Source organism: Catharus ustulatus, chromosome 8 (assembly GCF_009819885.2).
Source record: "Catharus ustulatus isolate bCatUst1 chromosome 8, bCatUst1.pri.v2, whole genome shotgun sequence".
In the NCBI taxonomy this organism is placed as follows: domain Eukaryota; kingdom Metazoa; phylum Chordata; class Aves; order Passeriformes; family Turdidae; genus Catharus; species Catharus ustulatus.
The window spans coordinates 15,160,893-15,174,564 of record NC_046228.1 but is presented as its reverse complement, the minus strand read 5'-3'; positions in this window follow the sequence as shown (position 1 = coordinate 15,174,564).

The window sequence follows — 13,672 nt, the reverse complement described above, 5'->3', positions numbered from 1 at the left end:
ATCCTTTGTTTCTGCTTTAAACTATATTAAGATATATGAATTGGATTTTTGTGTTTTAAACTAAACTAAGATATCAGAGACATAATTCTTGCCTTTTGTCCTTTTACCATGTGCTGTTAAAGACTGCTAGAAAGTATATTTTGTGTTGGCGTTGGAAGAGTGGGAATGGTTGTTTTGGAAACCCTTACAGACTGGTTGCAGGGCTGTAGCTGTTGCAGAGCTCTTGACAAATGATTGATGATTTAATTTAAATCCTTCACAATACCAACACTGAAAAAGAAGCCAAATACCATAAATATCAGTGTCCTTTCAGACACGATATCATAATCACAGAAGGAAGATCGGGGTTTTTCTCCCATTAATCTCACCCTTTACCCCCAGTTAGATTTGATTTCATGGGGGGACAAGGACACATATCTGAAGGACAAATAAAGGGGCCTAATGAACTATATATTTTTAAAATGTGATGCAAGCCCCATTGGTACATGTATGTATACAGGGAAAGATTTTCGAAAACACCCAAGTGAGAAGGAAACTGTAGATGGGTGGGCCACTCCCTTTGAAATTTAGTGACAGATGGTTGCTAAGACAGTCTACACTAGATAACAAATCACTACACATTAAAGCTTTCAAAAGACAAAAAAAAGCCTCCAAGAAACATTTGAACTGAAGTTTAATGATCATACAAAATTACCAGCAAATCAAGAATCACAAGCTTTTAAAAAGAAGGATTGAGCAGAGAATAAACATTCTTCTAATATAAGGGAGGGATGAATAGATATGAAGATTATCAGAGCTGACAGTGATGAACTTAATATTACAATTATTCCAGTCCCTAAGAAGTCAAAAGAAGAACCTCAGTGAGTTGTATTAAATCCCCCTAGAAGCAAATATTTCTCATGCTAAATAAGGTGGGTACCAAAAAATCTCTGAAATAAAAGCTTTCATGCACAAGGTAGAACAAATTACCACAGACAAATGGGAAAGAATAACAGAAATGAGTAATGATGAACTCTTACAAGTTTTAGGATAGGGTCATAAGATTTGTAAAACAATAATGGAGGATCACCTGAGAGCTGAAGTATATTAAATTAATAGATGTCAAGAAAAACAAAGGACTTGTAGTATGAGAAGCATTTATCTCAAAGGTCTAGTTGTGAAAAAACATTACTATGGATAATGATTTCTTGCTGTTGGGAAAGGGGAATAGTATCTTTGAAAGTATCCATCTTGCAGAATCTGTAATCTCAGCAATTCCTTTTAAAAGAAGCAAAGAAGATTGACAGTTACTCTTATTGCAACAGGACAACTGTTCATTTTCCCTTTTTAGCTCTTCAAAAAGATCACAGAAACAGGCATATGATGTTGAGTGCTAGTTGAATTTTACTGCAAATAATTCATCTAAAAGCAGACAGAGACAACAATCTCAAATTATGCTGATATATCAATCATAGTATGCCACAGGGTTCTCTAAGGCAACAGAATTTTAAGCCTAAAATTCTTAGCTTTTTATATGTGTGATTCATTTTCTTGCTGTTGTATGGATTTCTGGTTGTAAGACAGGTCACATTTTAGCTTTTGATCCCCATACAAAGCTAATTAAGAAAGCATTATTACCAATTGCAGTGCCTCATCCAAGCAGAGGTCTTTTCACTGCTATGTCCTTTCTTTAATCCGGGTTTTTTCATTATTTGGATAACACTTTCTTAGCCCTTAAGTCTTCAATTAAACATTTTAGGCATTTCTGTGCAAAACCAAGCAAACTGTGTAAGAACTATTAGGATACCCAACAGCAGCACGGTATTTGGCAATGACTGATTTGCATTTAGCAGGATGAGTTTGCTCTCACCCAGCACAAACCAGGCTTTGGGTTTCTGAATCAGGAGACCCATTTCAGCCACTCTGGGCTGATTTTAAACCAATGAGAGCTCTTGCCCTTAAAGGAGGCTGGGCATGTTTGTGCCAGTAAAAGAACTGCTTTGTGCCTGCAATGTCTGTGTGAAGAAGAAAAAAGTAACCTGAAAATAGGATCTGTTAGAATTGAGATAAACCTGTAATCATGGTCAGAAAGTAAACAAATAGAGAATTAATGTATGTGAAAATATACCTTAGATAATATAAAAGGAGAATACTGGTGGGACCTGCACATATTATCTGTTCTATTCCTTTTAGGAAGTTATTTAGCAGGGCATTCTAGATGCTTGTTAGTGATATTCTAGAAAATAATGGGAAAATAATGTAAATTGAGTATAAATCCAAAATAATTTGGGTTTTTGTTGTTGTTGGTTTTTTTAAATTTTTTTTTTTTTTATTTAGCAGGATCATCATCATGTCCAAGAATAGTGAATTTACTAGCATTATCTGGTTACATGTTTTTCAACTCACAGTTATTTAAATTTATTAATGCCTGTGAGGACTTCATAAAGAAATTTCATCTAGTTTTGTTGATAAGGATGTATTACTCAACATTAGCTCACAGCTTAGAAAATTTAGAATTCTTTCAAAAGTAAGAATTATTTAACTTTGAAGTTTAGTATTTGATAACCAAAACCAGAATAAGTATGCACAGATCAGACAAATTTAATAAAAAATTGTTATCTTGCTGACCACTTTCTTTTTATTCTTAGGGTTTTTTTTCTAAATCTTACCTTTGAATAAGAAAAATCTTATATTTTTGTGTGAGTGAAAAGAGAAATTTGCTTTTTTTGATTGTATTATCAAACAAATTGATTTATACAGAGATGCTATGGTTATTAAAAATACCTTATCAAAACACAAACCTCTGTTTATGGAATGCATTAGCATTCACAACTGAGAATGCAAATGTGAATTATATCACAGTACACTCAATATACCATCTGCTCCAGGAAGAAAAACATCTGTTGGTAAATGTAAACTGTGGAGCTTATGTGGTATGCAATATGTTCAGATACTGTATGGAATAAATAAATTGGACTTTGACAATCTATTACGTTAGAAGCATTCAACTACTTTCTTATCTTGAAAAGAGGAAAAGCTCAGCTGCAAGTATGTTTTGAGATGGTGGAGGAAAATTATTGTGCCATGTCCCATCCAGATGGCTTTTGCTGAAGCCAGTCACTGACAGGCTGCTGCAATCATCCTCAACAGTTATGAGATGCTTCAAAGCAGCATGAGCATAGCTGAATAAACTTCTCTACAGTAGAGGTTTCTGCGCTTGAATTTTCGTGATGGTGATGATGCTGCAATTTGTGACATTGTTGGAATTGGCTGTATTTTCTGGCTTGTAGGATGAAAATCATGCACATGAAAAATGTATATTCACATGTATGTATGATAAAGAAGACTTGCATCTTTAAAAATATAGTCGTAATCTTGTGTTGATGCTATTTTTAATTTTTAATGTGCTGCATTGATATAAAAATGAAAAATAGGCACTAGTTTTTGAATTCTAAATGCCATGATAGCCCTTGCAAGATCTTAATCCAAACTTATAAAATCAAGCCCTTGTAAAATAAAATGTTTTATTTTTTTCCTGATTTAGAGTATCCTGTTTTCACATTGTTTGTTCAATGCATTCTAAGCAGTTAGAGAAAGCAATTTTTTTATTTTACCCAACACTGAGTGTGACAGCTCAGAGGCAGAGGTAAAAGTCTGGGAATGGCACTGGGAAATGCATCCATATGTAATTTACTGTACTGCAGAAATTTCTTTGACAACTCTCCTTTCATTCCTTGTCAGCTCACGGAAAGCTCAAAGAGGTTTTCACATATTTAACCAAGTGTTAAGTATGCAGAAGTGTATGTTTGGCCATATATCTAAAAAGTCAGGAAACTTGTTCAAAATGTCAGTATTTCTACTTCAGTTTAAACCTTTTCTTTTTCTCCACATTGTGAGAAGGAAATTATCATAATCTGTTGTTAAACAAGTCAAAATAACATTTGTGCTAATGATAACTTGCAGGTTCTGTTTGTTTAAGTATCTTAAAAGGCAGTGTTTATTTGCAAGGGAATATAAGCCCTCCTGAGGTTACCACAGCACTGATGTTTCTGCACTGTGGAATAATCTGAAGTAAAAAGGGAACTCTTGCTCAAGAAGATTTGGGCTTCTGTAATTCTCTGCAAGAACATTCATTGTTGGTCTCTGCATTGCTTTAGAACAGCTCTTTAGCTTTTTATTCTGCGCTGTCCTTGCATGCCATTATTTCTTTTCTTCAGTTTTCCAGCATATTCTCATCCATTTTCAGGCCACAGATAAGAATGGATGAATGCTACAGACAAAACACATTTTAACTCTTTGGACCAAGCTCATCAGTCTAGTGTTCTTTGTGGTACTGCTCACACCTGTGAGCATGTACCTTCACTCCATGTATCCATTAGCAGAGAGGTTTTTATCCTTAAGCCTGGTAATTCACACAAGCCTCACAAATCTTTGTTTTAACACATTTAGTTATCTACGGCAGAACTGAATGATCCAATGCAAAGTGAAAAACGTTCGCAAGAACAAGCACTAAAAAAGGGTGGATATAGCAGCTCTTGGTGCAACATTGCAAGAAAAATATCCTATGTATTGATATTCAAAGCACTAAAAGGGACTAAATGGCTGCATATGGTTTCTCCAGCTGTACTACCTGTGCAAGAGCACCTTCTTGTAACCCATTTTGTGTGACGTAAGTGAGCCATATATTTTGTCATACAGACCTGGCTTTAGGTTTTGCTTCAATCTCTCAGGACTTGTGGTTTATTCTGTACCCTGTTTTTAAAAATTGGGGTGCAGGTATTTTTTCAGTTCTCCTCTGTATAACCAGAGATGAACTCGACTGTTGAATATGAATAGTTTAAAATATTCCAGAGAAGTCACAGGCAACAATACTTTTTTATGAGCTCCAATTTGTCAAAAAAAAAAAAGATTTTGAATAGGTTCACAGTTATCTTGCTGCAAGAAATAAAAGCACAGCCCAAGGTATCAATATCAAGATAATAAAAGAACAGTCTATCTTAGCAGAAATAAAGATCAGTTAACCGAATGGACCTAAGCTTTAAATATTAATAACCAGACTGGCAGCTCTCTTCTCCTTTTCATATTTGGACTGAATGTTAGATACAGGATTGCTTATGTACTAAAGAGAAAAATAAAAGCTTAACAACCTTTGGCAGAAAAAATAAACCTGCTTTCATGTTTTTTGGTTGAATTTAGATGGAAAAATGTCTGGTAGTGGAGATTGGACAAATGATCTAAGAACAATAAAAGTGCCTGAGGGATAGAAGGTGTTAAAGAAAGATAAGTGGAGTATCAGCATCCATTCAAGGACATGCAAATGCTGCCAAAGACTTTGTCCTCCAAGTGCCAGCATAAAGATTAGAAGCAGTACTAGGCCAGGAATGGAATGCTCTGAGAGACATCAGAGCTAAGCTTTATGCTTTGTAAGAAATCTAAAATCCCACAACAGCTTAAGATCAGAAACTGACCACAGGTCTCCAACTTACAGCCAAATGAGACTAATATAGACAGTGTAGGAAAAACCAGTACTTTAAATCTCCTCATTTGAGTCCTAGGTTGCAGTGATGACTGAAAGAACACAAAGAAATGCATAAAAATTTGGAAATAATTTTGAAATGTTTATGTTTACTCAGGCATGTAATTCTGAAATAAGTCTAGGTATATATAAAGGAAATACAGCTTTTGGATACAAAAGACAACTAATTGAAATTTTATAAAATGTAGGAGACTTTTTATCGAATGATTGTCCTAACAGCAATTAAAAGCAAAATGGCACTCACCCCATTTGACAAAAATGTAAAAGGTATAAAAATGGTATCAGCAATAAAGTTTCTAAATTATTAAGGCAACACTTCATCCTGAGGAAACAAAAAATAAAGTGTAGCTATATGACCAGGGTTTTTTAAAATACTACTTAATATAAGTTGCACTCTGTAAATCTGGAACCTTAGGTTTTTACACTTGGCAGGAAACAGAAGTGTGTGTTGAATCCTAGGTGTTGGTGATGCTGTGGAGATGCCAAATACATCTCCATTGCTGGGAATCTGTAGAATATGTCACAAATTTTGTTTGGCAATCCTTAAAATGAAGGAGGAAGGTATGGGAAAACAGAAAAGAGAGTCAAATTCAAGGAACAACAGGGATGTGCATAGTGAGGCAATAATATAATTCATTAAAAATTACTCCTTCTGGGGAGTGAGTGGAGGTGCTGGCCATTGACAGGCCAAGATGAAAGGCTGTCTTTATATGATAGACACCAGGAAATGGACATAGAAGAGCTGGAGAAATGAAAATTTTTAAAACAATGCCGTAATAAATTAGGCCTGAAGACGGCAAGTTGCTATAAAGCTAAATACAAACAAAAATGCAAAGTTAGGCTTATAAAGTGTCAAAAGCAATGGCCATGATTCTCCAGATCTCAAATCACCAAGCAGTCAACCTTGCTATTTTGCAAAGCTTCAACTGGCAGGATAGAGTGGGAGTTCTCTTGCAGTGTAGGATGAGATTTAGGTATGGTGCAGGTTGCAGTGTCTTCATTGATGTGATCACAAAAGTCCTTCTATTTTCTCAATCTGTTTCAAGATTAAAATGTCACATTGCAAAGTCAAAGCAGATCTAAGATTCTCAAGAACCCTCCATTGCAAAGACAAATGCAGCATTAAAATGGGATCAAAGGAATTGATAAGCCTTATGCAATCTACCTCTAGTTATGGAGGAGGATTTTCTGTGGCTTTCATATTAGTTACAATTAGCGCTTCAAAATGCTGCATTATTTATTGCATGCATAAAACTTGATTCTCTAAGGTCTGCAAAGAGATTTTTTATTTAAAAGAAGTGGCAACAGTTTCTGTTTCTTGGTATCATGCCAATGGCAGTGAAGTCATGAGTGCTGGCTACCTCCCTTGATTTTTGTTTAGAATTTAATTTTTTATTTTTCAGAAGATCATGGTGCTAATAAAGTGTTGGATATCTTAAATGTGAAAGATGACAGGTTGATTGCATTTTATTTGTATTACTTTTAATGCAACATAAATAATACAGTGTATAATTTTCAGCTGGTAAAGAAACAGAACAGCAGTTATCTCAGAACAACAATTCCTGTTTACCAAGATATTTTAGGGAAACTGTACTATTGTGGTGAGAGTATTACATACATATACAAACTGTGTGTTTATTACAGCAAGTAGTTAAATTTAAATTATTATGAGCTATTTGGCATTCTAGTTGTCACAGGAAATTCCAGGGCTTCTGGCTTTAAGAATGCAGTAGATTTTTGTTCTAACATAGAGAAGTGTCTCAGTATGGTAAAATACTGTTTTCAGTTGGAGTCCACAAGTACTTTCCAGTTGTTTTTTGTTTCTTTTCTTCCATACTTTATATATTTGAAAATTATTCCTATCTCTGCCTGCTTGGCTCCCTCAGACTCAATAGGCATTAATAAGTGGGATTTATTAGCCCTCTTTCTGGAGTGCGTCCCCTGCAAGCTGAAATATGGTGAGTAGGAATAATCAGGAAGTTTGCTCCAAAAAGTCACTATAGAGCTGGACTGCAACAGTAGTATAATGTAACCATGGACTCAAAAGGTATCAGAGGAATTCTACATGTCAACTCTCTCTGTTTCCTTCTATTTAATGATGGTGGTAATGATGATGATGATGATGATTATTAAAAACCTTTATTAAAAGAACACATTGATCAAATACTCAGCATCTGCAGTAATAATAGAACTTTCCAAGGGTGTGGTTGCATCTTTTACAAGGTCACATGTCACCAGGCTGACCTAGATAGAAGTCAGCGGCTGAATTGCAGTCTAATTTACTACATTTTTAAATTTCCTGTTCCAGCAAGATCTGATGTGTGTCCATCAGTGTTGCAGTGCTGTGGGAATCTAAAAGTTGTGCAAAGATTCTCTCTGTGATGCTGCTAGACTGTGTCAAGCAGTCAGGAGCTGTCCTAGGCATTGAGGAAATACCTATTTTACAGCTATTTTACATGGGTTCTTGGACCTACTTATTTCCTAGAAAGAATGTATCTTTCCTTAACTTGCTTTGAATGGACTGCACACAAGCACAAAAAGACAAGCATACAGAAGCACAGGTTTGCTTCCAAATGAAGCCAGGGAGAAGTAGCTAGTGTATTTTAAATACCACCAAACCTCTTTTACAAATGCTTTTGGATATAAATAAATAATAAAACTAAGACCTTCAGGGAGCATGAATGGAATACATAATGTTGTGCTGTACAGTGTTGAAAACACTTACAGGAAAAAAATATGAACAGAGTTATAGGAAGATGGGTTGATGTTATCCTCTGCCCTTAGTTATTAGAATCTTTACTGAATTGGGCATAATTCTCTTTTTTAATACTTTTCTTTGCTCCATGCTGATAAATGTCCATATATGAGAACATGCCTAAAGCATTAATACTTACATAGTAGAATATAATTTTCCTTCCTCTCAAAGTAGTGCTGGCTTCTCAGAGATGATCCTCTTGATTGTTCAGTCATCATTCCTTAGAGTGCACTTAAATGAGCTATGGCAATGTACCTTAGAGCCACCCCCAATCTTCCACTCCATGTTCTCATTCCATTACAATGAACTCTGGTAGAGTAAGGCCCTGGAGAGTAATGTTTTCACAGTCTCATTACCATCTAGTGTATTAGACCATGGCAAAAATACAGCTTAATGAAAAATATATCCTGGTACAGTGAATGATCACTTGGCAGCAATGGTTATTTTAAGACTTTATCTAAGGCCTTTAAACTAAGCTTTCACCATCTGTTCTGCCTTCTAATTATACATGCAAAAAGAACATAATTCACAAGTGCACCATAAGAGTGGGCAATGTAATTGATTAAATGATACTGCTGCATGTATCTGTGTTTGTTATTCAGTGCCTCTGTTTTGCTTTCAGCTCATAAATCACTTTGAATACATTGTAGGGTGACTTTTTCTTGGCAGATAGACAAGGATGTACTCTCTCACATTTGAGGGGAGGCAATGAACTGATGATAATGATGGGTGGAAAGAGAATACCAGAGAGGTACAAATACTGTCAGACATCAAGTATTCATGCTCCAGTTCTTTGAAGGAGTTGGTCCAGTGTGCTTGTCTCTACAATACTTCAGAAAATGGGAACCTCCTTGGCAACTATCTTACATTAAATAAAGAGCCAGGAAGAAATTGCTTGTTTAAATGGCTCCTGACATTCTGTGTATAACTTTCTGCATGATGTTCCTAGATGTGTGCATTGTTATGAATAGAAACCTTGGAGCTTTGTTTTGCTTAGTCATCCAAAATGTTATCATGTCACAATTTCTATGACATGCTAAATTTAAGTTAGGAGCCTAGGGCCTTAGGGAGTAAAAAAATACCTGTATGTTAAAGCAGCTGGGAAAAAAAGAAAGAGCTACCAAAAAAAAAAAAAAAAAAGAAAGAAAGAAAAATTAGTTGCAATTTTTTGCCACAAATAGGAAATTTATGAGTTCACAGATTTCAAGTAATAGTAAAATCTAAATAATAGTGTAGTCTTTACAATACTTAGTTTAGTTAACACTTTAGAATTCTTAAAACTAGCAGATTTCAATGAATCCATAGAAAACTCTGGCTGGTAACTGACAACCCAGCAGAACGTCTATTTTAATGAAAGTCTCCTTAGGTGAGTTGAAGCAGAAATTTCAAGTTCCTTTTACAAAACTCTAGCAAAAGTATAGATTCCCTTCAGAGTCAACTGTCTGAAGATACACTTAATACCATCTGCATTTCCATTTCATTTTAGTGCTTCTGCACTAACTTTTCTACAGTAATCTACTTTATCTGCATTTTGCTGCACATGGTGTCCCCTAAGAGCATACATAAACCACAATGCACAAGAATACATTTGCTTTGATGAAAGAAAACACAAATTATGAAATCTATTAAGCAGAAGAAAATTTTATTCTTACATTGCCTTTAACATTTTATCCATTTAGCAGTATCTCCATTTATGCTGTAGATTCTGTGATTCCCACTGTGTTGTAGCTGACTTCCTCTCAAAAAACTCCTGTCTGTTGTTATCTTTGTCCCCTGACTTAAGCAAATAAGGAAAGAGAGTTTTTGTGACATTAAGAGATATTTAATCCAGTTTGTTACTTCAGTAGTTTGGCCTCAATCTTCTTCCAAGGACTACAGTGCACTCCCCAGCCATGTCTTGTCATGTCTTCTCTTTCTCTGATGTCTTCTTCCCTCATTCTGACAGGTAATTTAGAAAGCCTGACACATATCTTCCTTCCATCTGATTCAACTGGATGTGAATGGATTGAAAGGTGGAATGTGGTGGAACAAAGCAATCTGCAGTGTGTTTGAGTATTTTAATAAATATTTTAAAATATTTGTATTGACTTCACAAGGATTTCCTGAGTATTAGCAGTGTAATCCAGACAGAGTGCTACCATGATTTTGCCAGGAAATAATATGTGGTTATTTCCTCAAGAGATTTTTTTACTATCAATAAATAATACTTTCCCCTTGTACTACTATGTAAAATAGACATTTATGCTTAACATATGTTTGCTCGGAGGTAAAATAAATGTTTGATGGAGTGTTAAAAGCAAACATGAAAACTTAAGGAAGCTTAAACCCCCCCTAGATTTCTAGGTGGATAATAGCACAGTTACCCATAATCTGCAATGATGTATTGCTCAGAAAAGCAGAGGAACAAAACAGGCAGGTGTCAAACTTGGCATTTATATAAATGGATAAACTCCATGAACTATGGATAATCTCAGAATGTATGGACATATGTAGAATCTCATTTTTTTCACAGAGCTGAGCTTGGAGATTGGAGGCCCAAGCTCAGACTGTAAATGGTAGGATTAAAGCTATAGGACTAGAGCCAAAACCACCCTCATCAGTGGGACTTCTTATGCTTACTTACAGTGACTGCTAACTGTTCCCTGAATTATTTATTCTGAAATCTGAATAGATATTCCTTAGTTCATCCTGTTGCTGTTCGTCCTTTTGCAACTGGCCAGTGCTCTGCCTTTGGTATACCAGCATGTTTTCACATTTTCACTTAGCTTCACAAAAGAAGCTACTGTCTGAAACCAGAAAAATAACAAATTTTACCAAGTTAAGACAAAGTTGCTATATTGGGGTTTCATTACACTGAGTCAAATTGTTAAACCATTGACATTTGTTGTTAAAATGTTCATATTCTTCTATAAGTCAATAACAAATGAGAAGTTTTCTAGGAAAAAAAAAGAAAGAAAAGACCTAATTATTCCATGTGCAAATATCTCCAGTCTGCACAAGTATAAGCAAGACATAATTTTATCTTCTTTTGCCAACTTTCCAAACCACCATTCTCATTTCACATGCTCTGTGTTCTGCTGATCTACTGTGTCTCTCTCTCTCTTTTTTTTTTTATATTCGATTTTCATTCCTTTATATTGTCTTTTTTGTTAATTTGGTTTTTGAACTTGAGTGGAATGTAAGTCTTTATACTAGATTCCAAGTTTAACTTTCAAAATCACAATTTCCTCTTCAGTTTAAAACTGGAAAAAGTACAAAAAATTCCTATTATACTTAGTCTTTAAAAACTCAGGAGAATCAAGGATATCTCTGAGGGTTCACTGTTTTTAAAATGAGATTATTCTTCTCCAAAGCAATGATTTAATATGGCAGATCTTTTGAGTTTTTCTTTAATCGGGGATCAGGCTTTTTTACTTTCCAGCAACCACAGAGATACTGACTCAGCTTGACAATGTTTATAGTAGAGGTTATTTAAGCAGTAATATGGTTTTGAGATATGAAGTGAGTTGCAGAAAGAATCAGAGGCTCTCAGATCAGCAGTGAGAAATTTTCCACAAGATAACTTTAAGTCATCTGCAGAGTGGAGCTCTTTTGACCAGCTACCCAGTTCACTTCTTCACATGCTAAAATTTAACTAGACTTTGCTGACTGATGGATTAGAAAGCCAAAAGGGACCTTGGTTCATTCCCACTGATTCCCAGAATAGGCTGGAGACCTTTGCTGAATAAATCACTATTCCAAAGACAAAAACCTTTTCAGTCAGGTATCCACTGTTGCTGTTAAACTGTGGTGATGGCTTGCACCCAAGGTACCACTGACCCAGTGTTTCATAACTACCCTGTTCAAATGTCTTCCTTATCTGAAGCCTTATACCAGCTAAAACCAGTCCTAAACTGTTTCTGTTTCCAGGGCTCAGACCTGTGATGTGGCCATGTCTCTGTGGGCTGTGCTGGCCCTAGGGCAATGGCAGGCACTGCTGGCTGAGCAGTGCAGGAGGCCAGGTTGGCCCCTGGTGTTTGGCACCTTGAAGAAATGAAGAAATGGCTCTCTGTGCTCCAGGGGCTGCCCCACCCTCTGCTGCCACACATGCCTGTGTGCCATGGCAGGAGCAGTCTACGCAGAAGGTGTTTTTCTTGTTCCCCTGCTCCTCCCTGCCCTTAGCAACAAGGATTCTAGCATTGTCCTTCCTGCCCTGCAGTGCCAGGGCCTTTACAGCATTCAGCAGGGTGGGTGGTGTTGACACCACGATGGAATCAGTCTGGACCTGGCCTGGCCATGGCTCTTTGGAGACCATCTGCTGTCTGTACTCAGCAGCAAAACTGTGCCCATGTGCAGGAGCCAACGAATCAGAGCTCCCATTAAATATCCACGTTTGGACACTGTGGTCTGGGGGGAGCCCAGGAAGATTGTTGGCCATTGTAAATGTATTTTAGGATTTCTGAGCGACCTTTAGTTGGTCAGAAACTTACACAGGTATGTCCCCAAATAGTGAATGTAAGTCTACTTTGTAAGTGAGACTGTCAGTTATATATAACTGAGTACCTAAGGCATACAATGGTAGAAAGTGATTCCATATAATAGACTGGCTGCTGGTGGACACACTTGCCATAGGTGCCGAAAGGAAGTGTGACTAGCTGTTAATACAAATGCCCAAAAGGTCAGCTCCTCCATCCTGAACCCATCTCCACTAAAGCCCTCTGGTACCTTCACAACTGGGGAACGTTTTGAGTTACTAGCCCATAACACTCCAGTCTCTTGCAGACGTGGCTAGCAGTGCAGCTATTTGGAAATCAAATAATGTGCACTTCAAGTAATATAAGAAGCACATAGAGAGCTCCCTTTCTGGTTCACCAAAATGAAAATTGAGACTGTGTTCTTTATGCTTTGATTCTGTCTTTAGAAGTAGTCATGCTCATAATTAATTCTAAAGGGGCTTAATCTTTTGGCAGAATCAAGCTGTAAAATCTGAACAATCTCCAAAAATGAGAACAAGGAAAAACATTCTCAGATAAAATGAAGAGAAAGCACTTCTAGTTTTGGTTGTTTGTTTCTGGTTTGTTTAACATAAGAAGTGAGTAATAGCATAGAGTTAACTACTTTGCAATATTGTATATACCTGTACTTTCAGAAGTTTTAACATTCAGACTTAAAATGGCCATGGTTAAAAGATCTGTGTCTGTACTTGAGCCTGTTAGCATTTATGCTCTGCAGCTGATGTTGAAAAGACTCAGCTGTTGCTTAAAGTTCCATGAGGGTCATGATGACCATTTTCTTGGGTTGATAATATATGAATAACCTTAGACTAATACTAATTAACTTTGTAGAGTTTCTGCTGTAAATTATTTTCTGAACCACTTAGGATTGCTCTCAGCCAATTGCATACATGGCAAAAGGTTAATTGT